Raw genomic sequence first — 16,536 nt, 5'->3', positions numbered from 1 at the left:
TTTTTGGAACCTAACCCTCCTTTTCGTACTAGTTCTTTGTTTCGCATAACACGGCAATTTTTTGGAACGTAACTACCATGTTATATGGGGTTACCTGTACATGTTTTTGCTTTTAATCACAAACTTAGGCCATACTGTTATGTTTCTTTACACTTTAAATATAGCCAATAGATGTAATTAATGATGTCTGGAAAAAAGAGAACAATACCAGTTAGAATTTTTTCATCATGTACCTGTAGTCCTCAAAGATTTATTCTTGAGGACTACAGGAATAAAGTATAATACTAGAAGTATACATTGTTAAATGCACTATAATGATTTTAACATCAAGTACTTTCAATGATACACAATTGTTGTCATCAGGCTAACAAATGAAGAATGAAATATCACTATGTGAAGTAGGCCCATGACATTAGAATATTTAAAATTTTGAGAAACATTTAAACTTCACAACAGGTTTTGAGGTTAATGAGTACAAGAAAGAACAGAATTTGAAATATAATGCAAACAAAAACCTCAATTTTTATGGCATGAGTTTATGATGTGTTATATGGGATGACTAGGGTAGTGTGGAATCATGGCTGAAAAGTTTGAAGTATGATCCACAAGTTAGGAAGGTGTATTGCACAGGCACAAAGTGGAAGTGAGGAGAGCTTCCCAAATAAATAATGCCCTACAATCAACACAACCCAAGGAAGATGATTTGAGTCCACAAAGGTTTGAAATTGAACTCCAAGACTTTTGTGGTCTGTTCTTTGAGGCATCTATACTGGAATAAAGTATAATGAGTAAAAAATGCAAATTTACTCAGTACATTGCTTATAAATCCAATAAGTTTGGATATTAAATTATTGGTTGATACATGTTTGAAGTATGGTTTGTTTGAAACTTATTTTTGGCCTAAGTATCAGCACATTATCAACTGAAATATTTATAACAATATATCTTTCTAGTCACTCTTTTTAGCCCTTTAACTTTCTTCAGTAAGTAAATTTGCATTTATAAAGTTCTTTCATTTGTTCTACAGGTATTTCTTTTTCCTGGATATCTATATTGCCAGTGTTCAATTTCTACCAGTTGACACATTGTTCAAGGAACCAAAAATTGTCCATGAGATTTTATGGTCAACTGTGGGCATTTCCAAAAATACCTTTTCCACAAAAACAAAAAGACAAACGTTAAAATAATGAGAGAAATATATTTGTTACGATTAAAAAAACTCCCAGATTCATATAAATGTTTTATTGCACAGTGCTCAACATGTTAAACACAAATTTATATAATTTCTTAATGGAATTTTGTAGCAATTGAATAACTTTTTAGAATTATTTAGAATGATAATTAAATTTCTAATAATGAACCATAGCCAATACACATATACCTCTAAATATGAAAGAATATCAAAACAAAACCTAAATGACATTTTGTGGCATGCAGTCCTTCAAAATTTACATCTTATAGTACTTTTGAAATAATTAAAATTTAAAAGTATGGAAAATCAGAACAGTATCTCAAAAATAGTTGTTTAAAATCTAGCATTCTTTTCTTAAGAAAACAAAAATGCTCTGTATGGCAAAAATATATTCCGAATGCAAGATTATTCACTGATATATATGTTTAGAGCATGTGATCAATTTTATGCAATATATTCTAGCAAAACTAAACTACAGTAAATACTAAATACATAATACATACAGATAGAAATGTTCCTCTTAAAAGAACAGATGACAAAAACCTTTAACATAATGATTATTTCCTTTTAAATGTATCTAATCCAGGATATAAGATAAACTTTTTAACAATACATACACACTTTTGATTCCTAGCTTGAGTTTTTGAGTGTATGCTTATATAGATTAGTTTACAATCCTTGCAAGATTTTGACTTTAAGAGAAAATCTTGCCATATAATAAATTTATAGTTTAAAAGAAAAAGTTTAATTCTGGATTATCCATAAAAATATTTCAAATAAATCAACAACAAACATTGTGATCTTAGCTCATGACCAATGAAATCATAAAGTTTATGATCTAGGATAGTGATGCCCAAACTTTACAACTGGCATGCCAAATTGACCTAAGGTGTAGGTCAGCAGACCACAAATATTTTGTTTATTCCATATACACCAAAAGTAGGCCTATTTCTATCACTTACAAGTGATGTCAAATATGTTCATGATCCAGATTTGTCTCATGGGACATAGTTTGGGCACCATTGATGTAGGAAACTAAGAAAGACAAATGAGAGTTTAAAAACAACAAAATTTATACAAAATTTAGAGAAAGAAAAATAATGAAAACAAAAATAAGAATGAAGAATGTGATAACAAGACAACAAAAATATTAACAACCACAAGCTGCCATACATAAAAAGTTTACTGAAACAAAAATATTATTACCTTTAATGTTTAATGTAATAAAATAAATGTCTTAGTGAAATATGTATATAAGCTAATTTATATTTTTTTCATCAGATTACAGAAGTGAAAAAATAATTTTCTGTACTAAATTCCCAAAATCAGTACAGAACTATTTTGGAAATTAAGAATCTTTATATTCATTAAGTTAGATTTTACTTTGATTCCATAAAATACATTTTAGATTATTTGGAATGTACACGACTTATCAACACTTACAAAAAAAATAAAAAACAAAAATATAAAAAAAAAAAAAAAAAAGAAAAAAGTACAGCAAGATAATTACAAAACTATTTTAAAATAAAAATAAAAAAACTTTTGTATGTAAAAAAGGAGAGCCTTATTATAAGTTACTACAAAGTATAAACTTGTTAACAATCTTCAAAAAACTGTTTGATAAACATTAAAAATATATAATAAATCTTATAAATATTTCTGAAAAAATTAATTTCCTTATTATTTTATTTATTTTAATTTCTAATTTTTGTTGACAAGAAATTTATATTCTTAACAACCATATTTTAGATCAAGTCTAATTTATATCTCTATTCATATTATAAGGCTTCTAATAATAGATATAAATTTTTTATGACATATAGGCCTATATGTTTAAGATAAGACATACTATTAATTTATAATTATTTCTTATATGGATTACAATTATAAGAGTAATAAAACTTAACTATTAATTAAGTTAAAGTACAGACTTGATGCTAATTCATAGTAATTATACTACTGTATGTATATTTAAAAATTCCTTGAGGTGAACAAAATATATAACAACACATTATTTCATTACTTTAAATGTAATAACTTATCCAAATACGAAATATCTAATAGAATTATTTTTTAAAACATTTCAGAAGCAATCACCATTAGTAGTGATATTTCTGTAGCAAACAAGAAATCCTATTAAATAATAATTTAATTAAATAAGTACTGATTATTTTCAACATCCTATTATATATTACCTAGAAAATATTTTAAGAAATGCTTATAATACATTATGATAACCAGTAACAGAAAATTTAAAGTATTGTGGATTTTAAAGAATTAAAAGCTATTGGCTTTTATTGGAGGACTGAAGAGGGATCATTAAGACCCAAAATGCATTTCCTCCAATAAAACCTATAATCAACAAATGCTCCTTGTATGATGTGTTACTGGAAAAAAAAAAAAAAAGCCAATAGCTTTTAATTCTTCAAAATTATGATTACTCATTTATTTAAATTGACTAAGCTTTGAAATGTTTAAGATATAAAATTTTATAACAGGTTCTATTTATTTTACACAATAATTTTTAATGAATATTTATGAAGGAAACAATGATTAATTTCTTATATATATATATAATTGTTGCAAGAATTTAATAAATGTTTATTGTAATAAAGGCAAGCCTTGTTAATGGAGAGAGACTTGTCTCTGTTTTTATAATTGAATACAAATATCATTGTATAGTTTTAGGCTTTAACAACATATGCCCTCATGACTCCTGTTAAAGCTATTACTTTATGTAAAAAAAGTAAAGTGGAATAGAATATCTGACAAATGCCCTCATGACTCGTTCTTTTGACGCAATTTTCAATTACATTTTCACACAATTGCGGCTCAATTTTGTTGATACCTTTTCATATTTCTGCTTTCAATTCAGGAATTGTTCTTATTTTAGTGACAAACTTTAGACTTTACAAATTCCAGAGAAAAAAAGTTGCTTGGTGTCAGATTGCACGATCTTAGTGGCATATTCTGATCGCTGTTGTGTGAGATGAGTCGCCCAAGAAACTTCTGCTGCAAAAACTCAGTTTTGTATGCCATATGACAAGTGGCACCATCCTGCTGTAACCATGTCCCTCAAATCCATGCTGTTCAGATGAGATCACAAAATTTCCATCATTATCTTGCAATAATGCACACCCCTCAAAGTAATTGCATCTCGGCCTCATTTTCAAAAAAATATGGCTGAAAATTTTTCCAATCACTCCGCCAGTCCAAAATCCATAGCAAACTGTCACTCATTGGGAATGCATCAATTGTTCTTTGCACAGTCATTCCATTTGGCATATTTCTCCAACTGAAAATGCCATGTAATTTGCTCACAGTCACAGCAAAACTTTCCTCATACTTGTAATAAGTTTTGATAATCATTACATGCTCCTTCACCATGCATCATTCCATATTAACTAACTGCAATGTGTTTACTACAGGATGTCACTTCATAAGACATTAACAACCAAATGGGAAAAAATGGCATGAAATTTAAATCCTACATTACTTTTGGGACACCCTTTATTTGTCTCACAACAAAGTTCATAACAAGGTACTGTTCTTTTGACATTAAACAATATACAAAGAAAAATTATATGAAATTGTTCTAAATTGTACTGTACCAAAAAATCTAGGCCCTGTTTTGGATTGTCATAGTACAGTAAGACCCTGCTTAACGTTGATTTTGATATAATGCTGTCTGCTCAAAGCCTTAAAAAACCCCAAAATTTATGCTGATTTGAATTAGCGTGGCATTTTATTGATTCGTACATAATACGATTATAGACCCTGAGTGCAAATTATTCGCACGCCACCCTGGCGGCAAATATTTATATAACACATAAGAGAAAAATCCAAAGGGTTTTTTCTCTATATGAACCCTTACCAAAGAAAGAAAAAAAGAAAGGGTTCCTTGGTACAGAAAATCAAGTAAAAGTTTTCAATTTCAACTTACCAAATTTTACATGTTTTAATAAAATACAATTAAAAAATAGAACTTTCATTAACTGGAGTATAATTTCTCTTTTAGTCAATTAATGCCTGATATAATTTTAATATCTGGTTTTCATACTGACAAATTTTTTACACCTTTGAGATGGAAGAAAGGAATTTTACTTGCAAAGGCTAAGCATGTAGCTGCAATTAAAGAAATTAAAAACGATGGAGGAAGTACAGTTAAGCTACTTGCCTATTCCAAATGAAAATTAATGAGAAATCATCATTTTTGTATTAAGGCATTTGTATTAAGCTCTATGGCTCATTCTATAAAAACAAGAAAAACCAATTTTGAAAAATTGGCTTTTAGATTTTTAATTAATACATTCAAAGAAATAATTGCAACTGATTATGGAATTAAATTCGAGAAAATTGCAAAAAATTCATTTTAGCTTAACTCCTACATCAATTCTAATATTTTTTTTATCATTTGTAATGAAGCTCCCTGAATTTGTGCAAGCCCTGATGGCAGGGCAGGATCATTGCATAGACAAATGAGACAAATGTCTAGGGCCCGGTCAAACTGTATTTTGAAAAACTAAAATTTATTGTTGTATATTACATATTTTTTTATTAATAAAAATTTAAGATTTGTTTTAGTTTTTCATATTTAGTTTTGTTTTATTTATTGTTTTATATTTTTTGTGTACTCTATTTCTTGTGGGAGAGGGAGGGAGCCAGGCAAGAAGAAAATGTCTAGGGCCCCAAAGTGGGTTAATCCGGCCCTGCCTGATGGTATAAACAAAAAAGGAGATAAAATAAGTTTAATTGAAATTAAATGCCCTTACACATGTAAAAGATTTTTTAAAAAATTGTCAATTTCAAGACAACTAAAAAGGTATTTATAAAATATTTAGAGTTTAAAAATTCTAAACTTTATTTAAAAGAGAACAGCATGTATTGTACACCAAATCCAATTAGATTTATATGTAACAAATATTCAATTTTCTTATTTATTTATCTATAGTGATATGCAAAATGTAATTCATAAAGTGGAAAAAAATGAGACATTCATTTGTTCACTATTAGAGAAGATGCAAATGTTCTACTTTAGTTATTATTTACCTGCAATTGTAAATAGTATTTAAGTAAATAGTTTTANACCATATTTAGTTTTGTTTTATTTATTGTTTTATATTTTTTGTGTACTCTATTTCTTGTGGGAGAGGGAGGGAGCCAGGCAAGAAGAAAATGTCTAGGGCCCCAAAGTGGGTTAATCCGGCCCTGCCTGATGGTATAAACAAAAAAGGAGATAAAATAAGTTTAATTGAAATTAAATGCCCTTACACATGTAAAAGATTTTTTAAAAAATTGTCAATTTCAAGACAACTAAAAAGGTATTTATAAAATATTTAGAGTTTAAAAATTCTAAACTTTATTTAAAAGAGAACAGCATGTATTGTACACCAAATCCAATTAGATTTATATGTAACAAATATTCAATTTTCTTATTTATTTATCTATAGTGATATGCAAAATGTAATTCATAAAGTGGAAAAAAATGAGACATTCATTTGTTCACTATTAGAGAAGATGCAAATGTTCTACTTTAGTTATTATTTACCTGCAATTGTAAATAGTATTTAAGTAAATAGTTTTTCACAATAAAAAAAATTCACTCATTTTTAATTGGAGGCTGCATTGAAATCCTGATGGGGGCAATTCCAATTGAATATTTTATAGTATAAGCAGATTTATAGTAGGAATAAAACTAAATTTGATGTTGAACTGATGATGGCTTTTCAGTTTTAATTTCTGTACAAATCAACGATTACTCTTGTTTCAGGATAATTTTCTTTAAATGATTGAGATAATGTAATCTTAATTAATAGATAATTTCCAAGCACAGAACAATCTACATTTGATTTTCTCATTCTTAATATTATAACTCAGATACAAATTAAAAAACAATAAGTGATTTACTGCACTAGGTATGGTTTTCGAAATGTCTTAGATACAATGCATATGCATTCTTTAGCAAACTCCTATGTGTTATGTAAATATTTGTCACCAGAGCAGTGCATGAGTAACTTGCACTCTGGCTATTTACAAACAAGAACCAATCAGAAAAAAGGTGGCAAAAACGTGTACTTTCTTTAAATCTATGTTGTGCAATTTTGGAAAAAACAACATCATGGATGCCGCAGGCAATATCAGCTTTGCTTGGCAAAAATTAACTGATAAATGCATGGACGAAGTGTGGAAGAAGTTATGGCTGAAGGTATCCAAGAATTCTCAAAAAATAGAGCCTATTGCTGTATCGTTAGGTTGACCAAACTCAACCTAATCGATACAGCAGGACTAGGATATGTAGACAAACAGGATATTGAGAAGTTACCGCAGGTTTTTGGTGAGTCTTATCAACAACGATCTCCAAGAACTGGCAGAACAAGGTATCCATGTAGAACTGGAAAATAGTGATTCTGAGAACAAAAAACCCAAAAAATTTCTCTACAGATTTCCTTAGTAAAAGTTTGGTAACGATAACCAAAACTGTTGATCAAATTGTAGCAAATAATATAGATTTTGAAAGGAGTGCAAAACCAAAATGGAGGCATTTTGGATGTGATCTTCTACTATAACATTTGCTCAAAGAAAGAAAAAGTGACAAATGAAATTTCACAACTTTATTGCAAAAATCAAGAATTTCAGTAAAGTCAGGACTTCCGTCACAAAAAGTGAACTAATTAATATATTATTATACATTTCTGTGTGCATATGTTTATGTGTTATTTAACATATTTTTATATTAATTTGTATAATAATATAACTTAAAATTAAAATAAAATTTTTTTATTTTTGGTCGCATGTTCCCCTATCCCTATTTACTCTATATTAAAATGACTTTGTTTAACACAGTTTCATTTAAGCGCTTTGTCATCTAGGAATGCATCCCCACATTAAGCAGAGTCTTACTGTATATTAATGAATTTATTAAAGAATTATATAACTTCAGGTATATGTTTAATTAAATTAAAAATTTTTAATGAAAAATAAATATATTAATTTATTTATTAACAGTTTAACTTTAGCACTTAGTTTATTTACATGATGATGAAAATTTCCATTTCAAGAAAATATTACTTCCAAAGTAATTGATTTCATTTACTACTATCAAAGGTTGATATCTAAATAAATTATCATCTCCCTTTCTGATATTTGTGCATTATTTCTAAATATCATAATTTTATCTTTTACTGAGATTCTTGAAATTTAATGACAAATTATGCTATATTAGCATAATTGGTCATTAGTTTCAAAGTATTAGGTAATGTTCTTTATCATTTCTCATTTAAAATTTTTGTTTTTGTATTTTTCAGTTGCTTCAGTAGACACAAAATTGAGTAATATCATCTCATTTAATAGAAAATATAAAAATTCAAACTTTTCTATTAGTTCACATACTGTATATCCTTTATTCATTATTGTATTCTTAATCTTTCTCAAAGAGAAAACTCCAGCAGTATCTTAATATTTAAAATATCAATGACAAAAATTTTTATTTACTCTTACAAACTTATCTTTTTTACACTTTTATAAGCTTAACATTTATTCAAATTAAGTATTTTGACTATTCATCCATCCTCAAAAGTTTTAAAATGTAACAGTATCATGAAAATATCCTGATAAAATCTCATTGATATTGATTACCTGATACAAATATTATCATTGTTATTTTTTGACATATCTGTGATAACATCATATTGTTTTAAAACCTTGAAGATAAGAAGAATAATCAGAAATATTTATTAATTCATATTTAGTTAAAGAATAAAAATAAATACAGATAATCTCAATACATGCACTTTTGATCAATGTGCATTTCAGTTAATATGGGGTCTGTTCTGACTTCTGAGAAAGTTTATATTGCCAACTTGACAAAGCTCAGAGCTAGCAATGCTAAATGGATTCCTTCTTCCTATTCCTGCTCACCATTAGTAAGTAGAAAAAGTGAACCTTAGTTTTCCTAGTATAGTACTCTTATTCAGATAGTTTAATTCCTATTTTCACATGTAGTGTAGTGTAATTTCTGCAAATGTTTCAGTTTTAATTCTTCAGCTGTTACAAAACCTCTATGAAGAAAAAAAAAGGCAGCAAGTATATCAGTAATGCTTGATAAACATTTTGCTTGACTTTTAAAATCTTTTACTTCATGTGTTTTTTTTTTTTTTGACTACTTTAGTAGTTAATCTAAACTCTCTCTAACTGATCTTTTAAATTTTATTTTCCAATTTTTGTTTTGATTTTTGTGTTTAATATTGTATTTTATATAAAATTTTTAATAATTGTTTAACAAATGTTTTTCTAGATTTGATTATGTCATTTTCCACGTCTTTGCTCTGCCCAAGTGAATATAAATATAAAAATTATGATTTTAGACAACTTACTGATCTGATTTGCAAATAAATTAATTTCCCATTGACTGTTAACTTTAATATGTGTGGTTTTGATATATGCAATACACATGTAAATCCAATTACCCACACATATCAAGGGTTACCTATAATAAGATATTTCAAATTTCTACTAATTTTTAATTAGACATATCTTGCTTTAAGATGCTTTTCATTTACAGAAAAACACTGGTTATTGTAGTTTTGTTTAATGCTGTTACTGATTTGATACTAAAATCCTACTTATACTACCAAAAAATTGAGTTATTGTGGTTTTTTGCACCAAATGAATTAGCTTTACAATGTTAAATAACACTTTTTATATTAGTGTTAAAAAAAAATTATAAACACAAAGAAAATATTTTTGCTATATAGCAGGGCTTCTTAAACTTGCTTTATTCACGACCCCATTTATGATTGTAATTTTTTTCACGACCCAAAAAATATAAAATAAATATACAGTAGAGCGTCGTTTATCCGAAAGCCGGTTATCAGAAACGTTGGTTAACCGAAAGCATTTCAGTCAGCAAATTTAAATTTTTGCTAGTGCTGTGGCGCTGCAATCTTTGGCTATATCTTGGGCTACTCCAATATTTTTTTTGTTCATGTGTGTGTTTTAGCTGGCAGCCCTGCCATTTTTGTGTGGTGTTTTTCTGAGGACTGTGTGTCATGCTGAATCGAATGTTTTTGATATTAGATCAACTTCTAAAGTATATATTTTTTGGTTTTTATATTTCTCAATATATTTATTTCGTTTGTAAAAAATAAAAACAATTTTTAACGATACAATAGCCACGATTATTATTTTAAAAAGTTTACGTTAGGCTTAACATTGACAAAAATTCAACGCGAAGTGACACGCAACGAAGAAAAATTTCAACACAGGATAGGTTAATATATTTTTTCATACATAATCGATTATCCGAAAAATAAGTTATCCGAACAACCCTAGTCCCCAATTGATTCGGATAAACGACGCTCTACTGTATATACAAATTTGCAAAAACAATAATGGTGTACTACCACAGTTTACTCTTGTGTTACAATGGAATAGAGACAACTAAATACACTGAAAAGCGAGAACACTACACTAGTTCACACTACAATCAGTGTTGCTGAATCATTGTCTCGCTGCACCAGAAGTGACACAAAGTGCAACTCACGAAACCTATGACACAAAGCATGCCATTTTCAAACTCTCACAAATTATTTTCAATATTTTGCATTAAAATCTCGCGACCCCAAGATTTTGCTAGGCGACCCAAATGGGGTCGCGACCCATAGTTTAAGAAGCCCTGCTATATAGCAATCTCATTTTCATATTATATACTTCTATTTGAATTTTATTCCACATGATATAAATATATATGTATGTATAATTTTCTTTGAATCTTTGACAAACTTGTTCTCCATTGCTGTAAACTTAGAATGCTGAAGTTTAGTCACACAGTTAATGTTAATAAATTAATTATCAACACAAATAAGTCTGTTCAGCTTAGATCTTATATTTATTCATTAGTGTCTACTAATTAAAAAGTGTTAATGACATATCAAGAATTTTTTTGGTCTGTTTATATTGATAGTAAAAGTGACTAAAGTCTATACTTTTAATAGTTAAAAAATATTAAAAAAAGAGAAATTTTCTTTAATACAATACTCTATGAATAAGTTAAAATTGGATAAAAATCATTATTAAAAATATGTATATGTTCTAATGTTTAAAAATTATTTTTTCAATCATGTTGTGAATCTTTTATATGGCTATATCAACCTATGAAAAATCATTAATGACCCTAACAGATATTAACATTTCACAGGCTCATTTTTGTTGTAAAACATTCTAGATGCTGGACTTACAACATGTAGAGTTAAATCTGTGACGGCAATATAATTTAAAGAATTTCAATTTCCCTTAAATCCATTTTCTTAACACTATTCGTTATCTGTAAATCTTTGAAAAACTTTAAATATTTGTAAAAATCTTTTTATTAGCTTTTTAGCACAGTAATAATTAAGACTAAATAAAGAAAAAAAAAGGTATTAAAAAGTGTTTGTTAAAATATGCACTTATTTTTTCATCTTCTGTTTAAATGTTAATTAAAAATAAATGTTTCAAATCTAATTCTTATGAAGTTATCAAAAGAATTCAGTGTAAATAATTTTAAAAGCAAATAAAAATTACAAAATTAATACTGAACATTCATTTATTTTTAACCTAAATATTCTAATAAAATTAAGTATTATTAAGTTGAACTAAAAATAAATGTGCAAACAAAAAATGTATATCTTTAAAAGTTCCTATATTAAATATTAAAAAATATTTTAGATATATACATTTTCATTACTTTGACAACATTCACATTTTTTTTCCTATCAATTTTAAATTATTTTGCTTATTTTATTTTACTTTTTTATTTAATTTATTTACTATTTATCATAATAAAAATCTTTAATGAAAATATCTAATATATTTACTTTCAATTGTTTATAAATTATTAATTTTTTTTAAAGATTTGTACATCTTTTTGAAAGCCATCCACTTCTTGTTATATATCAAACATTTCTAGTAGATATTACTTTGGAAAAGTTTTGTACTAAACAAAACTCTCCATATATTAATTCTATTCTTTAAGTAGTTCTGGTATTTCATGTGATGGAATGCAAATACAAATATAAACAGTATAAATATTTTTGATTCAATTAGAAAGTGGAATGTCAACTTTAATAGTTGGAATAACTCATGTTTGACTTTAATAAAAACAATAATAATATAAGCATATATAAAATAATAATCTTATATACAATTAAATCTTAGTAATTAAGAAAAACTAATATTACCTACAGACCAATAAAAATAACTACTGTAGTACCATAATATGAAAATCTACTCTTTGATCAAAATTGGTATTAATTGAAAACAAATCAATTCAAATTAAATACTAACATATAAAATGGATTAGAAACATTTAAATTTGTCAAATTCATAACTACTTCTAATATCTAAAATATTTTTTCTGCCCACAAACTAAAAATATCATTTGTCCATTCCTTAACTTCAAAAGGCTTTTCTTATTATTAACTAAATAATAAGTACTTAATTAATTTTCTGCTTATAATCAGCAAAATTGTGAAAAATAAATGCTAAAAAGGAAAAATTTCATGTCAAATATTCTATTTTATGCGAAATCATTTTTTTTAAAACTGATTTTGATCTTATTCTGATTTAATTGTTCTGATTTTAAGTTATAAATTTAGTGTTCCATTATATTTTAGATATCCTTCTAATGCATGAATACAGTAATAAAATAAAATTAAGAGTTAGATTTAAAATTTTTTCTTTTAATATGATAGATTTTTATAATTTATCATGCCTATTAAAATTTTATATTAATTAAGGTTACTTCCTTGATACTGTCTATATTTTTAATATCAAACAAAAAACATAAAAATCCCAATGACATATTTTTAAATTTAATATAAATTTAAAGTGCTACAAAACAGGATTAACTCAACATTCTCTTTAAGTCTTTTTTTCTGGAATTAAAAATTGTATAAACTACTGACATTTTTAAAAAGTAGTTTTTAAAATAATTTTTCAAAAATTTTATATTTTAAAGATTGTTGGTATTTAAAATATAATTCAACGTTTTAATTACTATTAGGTTTCACTATTAAAATATGGACTTCATTTCTCATTTTATACTACATTTAAATTCCTATTATTAAGATTTCAGTTTTTTCTGACTGAAAACACATTTTCATATAATTAAATTTATTTATTTAAATAAAGAAATTGTATTCAAATTTATAAGTATTTTAATATGTATATGGTTAGTTTATCAGCATTACCTTTTTTAGTAGGAAATTCAATTTAAATCTATTAGAAACCCATTAAACATTTGTTAAAATTTTAAAATTTATTATAGCTATAAAAGGTTTATTATAATTTCATTTCAGAAGAAATGTAAAAGCTGTTAAAAATCCTATAACGGTTTTATAATTTCATAGCATAAGTCTTTTTAATTTTAAATTTATCCCATTCCTTTGGATTTCAGATTACACTTCCAACTGTACAACATTATATATGTTTAGAAGAACAAAATTAAGCAATGTTATGCTAAAAAAAAATAAAAAAATAAAATTAAAAAAAATTTGAATTAAAACCATCTACCGTAACAAATACTGTACTATTATTAGACAGAAAGGTAGCATTTTTAGGAAAAATTTTCTATTTGAAAAATTTTAAATAATTATTTACTACAAAAAAAAAAAACGTCACAAATTTTATTAGAAAGAAAGATTTTATTGCCAAAACTACCCTGTAAAATTGATTATTTTTATATTAATACTGAAAAAATTAAACTAATCAATAATTGGATAAATAAGTAGGCTAGGCAATCCAATCTATTTTAATTTTTTTTAAATAATACTAGACTAGTAGACTATTAATTTCACTTAATCATTAGAATCTAAAAATTAGACAGTTTTATTTCAAATGTTACTTGAATTTTTTCATTTTTATAAAATTAATTTGAGTTAATATGTAACAAACTTACATGTACTATCTAGCAACAAAATTCCGTTAGCAGTTTGAAATTTTATCTGTAGTTTACATCAGTTCTTTAAATATAAGCATGTTACTGGTTAAAGAGCAACTACTGAATATGATTGGCACCACTAATAAAATGTAAATTTTATCTTTCAATGCTGTATCATATTACAGTTGACCTTGGAATAAATCGCTTGCATTTTTAAAACTTATCCTTTCACAGAAGAAACTTTTACAAATTCGAAAAACTTTTGTTTTATTTTTAATTTTGTGATATTTATTAAAAAATATATATTAATTCATCTATAGTACATTTTTCACGTTAACACTTTCAAATATTATCTTTTTTTATCATATATTTTTTATAACGAATAATCAATTTGATGATGATAAATATGACATCATTGACAATAACTAATCATCAGAATCATTGGCAATTGTTTATCAGAAATTTTATAACTGAAAATAATAATAATTTAATTACTTTAAGCATACAATAGAAAGACCTTAAGTAAATGACTGGAAGAAATATATAAAACTGGTTCTAATCTAACACAGGATAAGACAAATTAAACGTCTATGGTTTTCCCATGCTATCACTTCCGGTACAAGTAGCGCAAGAAACGTACAAATGTAGGAAATTATTTTCCCTTATTCTAATTGTCTATATCATTAAAAGTTTTTAATAAAAAAAATGTGGACTATTATATTCAAAACAGGACTAGAAAAACAGTTTGTAAGTCATGTAATCGTAGATATATCTTTCTTGCTTTATTCAAATTGCTTTCGTTATCTTCACGCTAATGATAGTTGACACTACTTTTCCAGAGTAAATATTTAAAACTGCTGAGACACCACCTTATTTTTGGAAATAGGCCAAGGTCGGTTATTCAACCATCGTCTAGTTTCTTAAATAGTTATAACGAAGATAATAAATGTTTCGTATCATCCTAATTGTAGGCGTGGGAAGCGTTCACTCAACTCGAGCACAGTTCAGTAATTCATTTGAACTGCTATCTTTTCTTACGCATTATAAACCACATGCTTTATCAGTGTATTTAATTGAATTCGCATAACTTAAAATGGCGATAAGCACCAATTTTCCTGTACGTATTTGTTTAGAGAAGCAACAGTATTCAATTACCGAAACGAATTCTTTAAATCAATCGAAGCAAAGAAGAAAAAAAGCTAAGTATTGAAACAAAAGTTCAAATAAAAAAAAATCATCATTATGGAAAACAATTTCGAAAAATTTCTACTCAGAAATTAAGAGAAAAGAAAAAAACTCTAAATTCTGCTTTAAAAAATGTAAAAATAGTATACTAATGAATTAAAGATTAGTGAAGACATTGCTTCCTGTTTATGTAAATTAATAAGTTTCATGTTATATTTCATTCCTAGATATTACTTTTGAAATCTTTTATGAGACACACAAGATTAATTTAGTAAGAGCAGTTAGAATCATAAAAATCTGTTCATTAAAATCCTTAATCCTATTGATTTGATTTCTTTCGTGTAATTCAGCCTCAATACTTTTACCTCATTCAAAGTCCAAATTTGGTAATATCCTTGATTCAAATTTCGTATTATATATAAGTTATCGCCGATTTACATAATGTCGTGAAGGCTATGGTGTCACTTTATGACCTATAAACTTTGACGTAACGGTTGCATTAACAGATTTTTCATATAAAAATAATTATTACGAAGATACATTAGGCGAACCGATATAAATTGTTGCTAATAGATGTTAATGACCTTTTATCATCCAAATTCGAAATGAAAGTAATGGTTATGCTCGGCTGAAGACATTAGGAAAACGTCTGTACTTGACGTCACACGGACTAACCCCTTCCTGCTGACAGCAGTTACTTTTTAAGTCGGGTCAAGCTATCCCAGACATGGTTAACTGTCCTGTTTGAGTTTAAGTAAAATGGGTCAAGACGGAATAAATATACAATGCGTCCATCCGTTACTTCTTTATATATATATGCTTTTTACTTTTTTATGAATAAGCTATATCCATAAAAAAATTCCATAACTTAAAAAAACAGTTATTATGACATAAATTCCTAAAAATAAAATTTTAGCTTAAATCTGATCGTTCAAAAGAAAGAAAAAAAAAATGATAAAACTTGAAATACTAAAAATAGTTTAGCCTATAAGCATTCAAACTCTTTCTTCCTGAAACTATTATATATTTCAGAATGATTTAAGAAAGCATTGTCTTTCTGAAGAACTACCACACATTCTTGAACATCAATTTAACAATTCTTTTCCAGATTTAAGACCCGAGGCAAGGACCATATGTGGGCAGCAGTGAAGATAAGAAAATTCTAAATAACTGCCTGAAAATATTCCAGTCCCTCATCAAAATTTCTTTTTATAACATTAAAATAATAAAACTTTTCACGAAA

General features: G+C 26.5%; 1 protein-coding gene across 1 annotated transcript in view; it reads right to left on the bottom strand.

Moving 5' to 3' along the window:
* LOC111618986 overlaps positions 1 to 14,340 on the bottom strand; it is a 140,704-nt gene extending 126,364 nt beyond the window's left edge. The window contains exon 1 of the mRNA XM_023360615.1: positions 14,127 to 14,340. The gene's annotated coding sequence lies outside the window, so the exon portion shown is untranslated. The remainder of the gene's footprint in view (positions 1 to 14,126) is intronic.
* Between the last annotated feature and the right edge of the window lie 2,196 nt (positions 14,341 to 16,536).

This window comes from Centruroides sculpturatus, unplaced genomic scaffold, assembly GCF_000671375.1.
Source record: "Centruroides sculpturatus isolate CEXI.00-Female unplaced genomic scaffold, Cexi_2.0 scaffold241, whole genome shotgun sequence".
Classification (NCBI taxonomy): Eukaryota; Metazoa; Arthropoda; class Arachnida; order Scorpiones; family Buthidae; genus Centruroides; species Centruroides sculpturatus.
This window is presented reverse-complemented; position numbering and strand designations above follow the sequence as displayed.